Source organism: Pan troglodytes, chromosome 5 (genome assembly GCF_028858775.2).
Source record: "Pan troglodytes isolate AG18354 chromosome 5, NHGRI_mPanTro3-v2.0_pri, whole genome shotgun sequence".
NCBI lineage: Eukaryota > Metazoa > Chordata > Mammalia > Primates > Hominidae > Pan > Pan troglodytes.
In genome coordinates this window covers 132,420,742-132,424,331 of record NC_072403.2, presented here as the reverse complement: position 1 = coordinate 132,424,331, position 3,590 = coordinate 132,420,742, and the positions used below count along the sequence as shown (strand labels likewise).

The 3,590-nt window shown below is 34.2% G+C and overlaps 1 non-coding gene across 1 annotated transcript; it reads left to right on the top strand.

The window, feature by feature from the left end:
* Nucleotides 1-2,653: 2,653 nt before the first annotated feature.
* Nucleotides 2,654-2,760, top strand: LOC112209565 (U6 spliceosomal RNA). The gene has a single exon (XR_002944403.1). It is a non-coding gene; the product is annotated as a U6 spliceosomal RNA (small nuclear RNA).
* The last annotated feature ends 830 nt before the right edge of the window (nt 2,761-3,590 follow it).

Genomic DNA, 3,590 nt, shown 5'->3' with positions numbered 1-3,590 from the left:
AACACTTGAATTATAAGGAAGCTGAATGAGAAAAATAAATAGTAAGAAATAGTTCCCCTTACAGGGACTCTAAACTCTAAACACCTACATGTCCAGCAACATAGACCAGACACAGGTTTATTCCAGGAACTAGAAGGAGGAGCAGGGGATCCATTCACCTGAAATAGAGCACTCATAGGAGCCCTAATTAAGCACCACAATGAATCATTTGATTGGATTGTTTTTTAATCTTCCTTGAGCTGTTTTTATTGTTGTTGTTATTGTTGTTATCAGTACTATCCTATTTAAATGTTTGGAGGCAGTGAAGAATAAAAGATCAGTGTCAGCGCTAAGAAGGCTTGTAGCTTGCCAAAGAATCTAGTCACAAATAAACAGCAAGAACTTCTTCAGATAACCTGGTCATAGACATAAAATAACAAGTAATCATGTGCCTTCTCTTTACACTATGTGATTTTTTCCCAATAAAACCTGTTTACACAATACATATTGTGAATTGAAAAACCCATGTGGGTTTATTATGCCAAATCAAGATATTCAGTCCCTTTAGTTTTCTTCCATAAATCATAATTTAGTAAATAAATATACAATTGATATATGAACCTATAGAATTACATATGCATGTTATATTTTAAGAAAAATACTGTCATATTATTATATCTGTATCTTCAAACAAATGTTCACTTTTAGATATCAGGTTAGGAATTTATTCTGCTTATATGTAAAACTTTTAAAAACTTGTTTAAAGAAATGCCTATTGTATTGTTTTATGAACCATAGAACTCTAGTACCATTACTTCATAGTTGCACTTACTATTGTAATGGTACTACCATGTTTATCATCCAGATTATGATTCAGCCATTAATTTTGATAAAAAATCAAATTTCCTACAAGATGAAGAATATGTCCTCACCAAGAGTATACTTAAGAAAATGTTATAGGCTTACGGCATTTCCCAAAATAGACCAGTACCAATACCCTGTGGTAATTTAATGAATATACTCTTTATCAACTACGTAAATGCAATAACAGATTCTTCCTCGTTATTGCTAATCAGAATTTCTCCTGTTACTGCTTTAGGAGTTGCTTTCATGACAGAACCAGAAAACTACCTACCACCTTTGCAATAAAAAATGTAGTCCTCACCTCTCATTCATTTCAGTCCCCTGCCAAAAGCTGTGGAAGCAACCTTGCTACTGAGCCAGAGTCTGAACTTCTCTTCCCTATACTTTCCCTTATCCCTGTCAGCATTAGAAGGTTAGCCAGGCTACATTTGCCTATGTAAGACTGAGCCCCTACAAGGTCGCAGTTGAACATTTTTCCCTCAGATCTTTATTTGAATCTCTAGATGTACAGACTTTCAAGGGAAAGACCATTTACTTAATTCTGCACACTAGGTATATTTAAATCTTAGATCTAATCCAACTGTAAATCTTAAATTTATAGGATTTATGATAAACTTCCTAAAATTATAGGAATCTCCTTGCAAGGCAATGTTCTAAGTGTTTTAACCCTATTACCATATTTAATAGTCAAAACAATGCTTTATAGAAATATCAAAATACTCAGATGAGAAAACTAAAAAACAGAGAGTTGAACTTACAGCTAGTTAAATGGCAGAGACACAATTTAAAATCCAGTATTCAAGCTCTAGAATATATATTTGTAATCACTACGCTATGCTAACTTACAATACATATAAATTGTTATTACAACAAAAAATATAATGAACAATGTAGTAGCCATTTTGATGCCCCCAAAATAATTCCACCTGTATATCTTCCAGGAATAAGGGTAGGATTGCATTTTCTGGCTCCTTTGTAAGTATGTGCTGGTTCCATGTAATTCTGGTAAATAAATTCTGTATATTGTTTCCAATAATATGTAATTGCCTGTGTGAGACTGACATAGAGAGGGATATAGTTTACATGGCGGATTCTCCATCTGTTTGGGTTCCTTATCAACTACAATGAATAGAGGTATCTGTCAGTCTGTGAAGGAAATATAGTTGAACAAAAATCAAAATTATATTGCTTTGAGGCACATAAATTTGAGAACCGCTTATTTAAAACAAACAGTAAAATTAAAACACATTACACGTTTCTAATACAAGTGTAGCAAAAAGTTGTAAACAAAACATGCTAAGAAAAAAATGTTAATCATTCTACAAACTTTCACCAGCATAAAATAAAACATAAATATTTTTATAATACATTATTTTATACTTATTTCATAATTTCATGTGTCTCAGTACCATTTGTTAACATCATTTGCTGACAAGTAATTTCTTGCTTTCTTCACCATTGTTAAGTAAAAATTAAAGTGCATAATGACAAAAGACTAGCAAAACAAAATAGGTATGCAGTTTACTACCAGCGGCCTAGCTCATTTAAAACAACAAAATTTTCATCCCAAAATAACTTAATCCATCAAGTAGATATTAGCCACTCACTATAGGCCTATTTCTACTGGTCTGGTAATTAGGACAGATATTTTAAATTATTTTTTAAAGTAGCCAGATAATTTTAAGATGTTTCAGATTATATTTTATATATGAACTTTAGATAGGACACCTCTAAGACTGGAATAACAGTTTCTTGAGCCAACAAATGTATCACTGCTAATCAATATGTCCTTATCTTTTGAAATCTTCTAGTGCTCACTTTGGCAGCACATACACTAAAATTAGAAAGATGCAGAGAAGAGTAGCATGCCCCCTGCACAAGGATGACATGCAAATTCATGAAGTGTTCCATATTTTTACAAACTCCTGGACACATACACCCTCCCAAGACTGAACCAAGGAGAAATTTAATCTCTAAACAGACCAATAATAGCTCTGAAATTGAACCAGTAATAAATACCCTACCAACCAAAAAAAGCCTAAGACCAGATGGATTCACAGCCAAATTCTACCAGATGTACACAAAAGAGCTTGTACCACTGCTACTAAAATTATTCCAAAAAATTGAGGAGGAAGGCCTTCTCCCCAACTCATTCTATGAGGCCAGTATCATCATGATATGAAAACCTGACAGAGACACAAACACAAAAAGAAATCTTTAGGCCAATATCCTTGATGAACACTGATGAAAAAATCCTCAAAAAATGCTGGCAAACTGAATCCAGCAGCACATCAAAAAACTTATACACCATAATCAAGTAGGCTTTATCCCTGGGATGCAAGATTAATTGAACATACGCAAATCAATGAATGAGATTCATCACATAAATAAATAGAACTAAAGACAAAAGCCACATGATTATCTCAATAGATGTAGTAAAGGCTTTCGGTAAAATTCAACATGCCTTCAAGTTAAAAACTCCTAAGAAACTGGCCGGGCGCAGTGGGTAATGCCTGTGATCCCAGCACTTTGGAAGGCTGAAGCGGATGGATCACTTAAGTCCAGGAGTAAGAGACCACCCTGGACAACATGGTGAAACCCCATCTCTACTAAAAATACAATAATAATAATAATAACAACTGGCCATGGGGGCGTGCACCAGTAGTCCCAGCTACTCAGGGGACTGAGGCATGAGAATCACTTGAACCCAGGAGGCAGAGGATGCAGTTAGCCAAGATCTCACCACT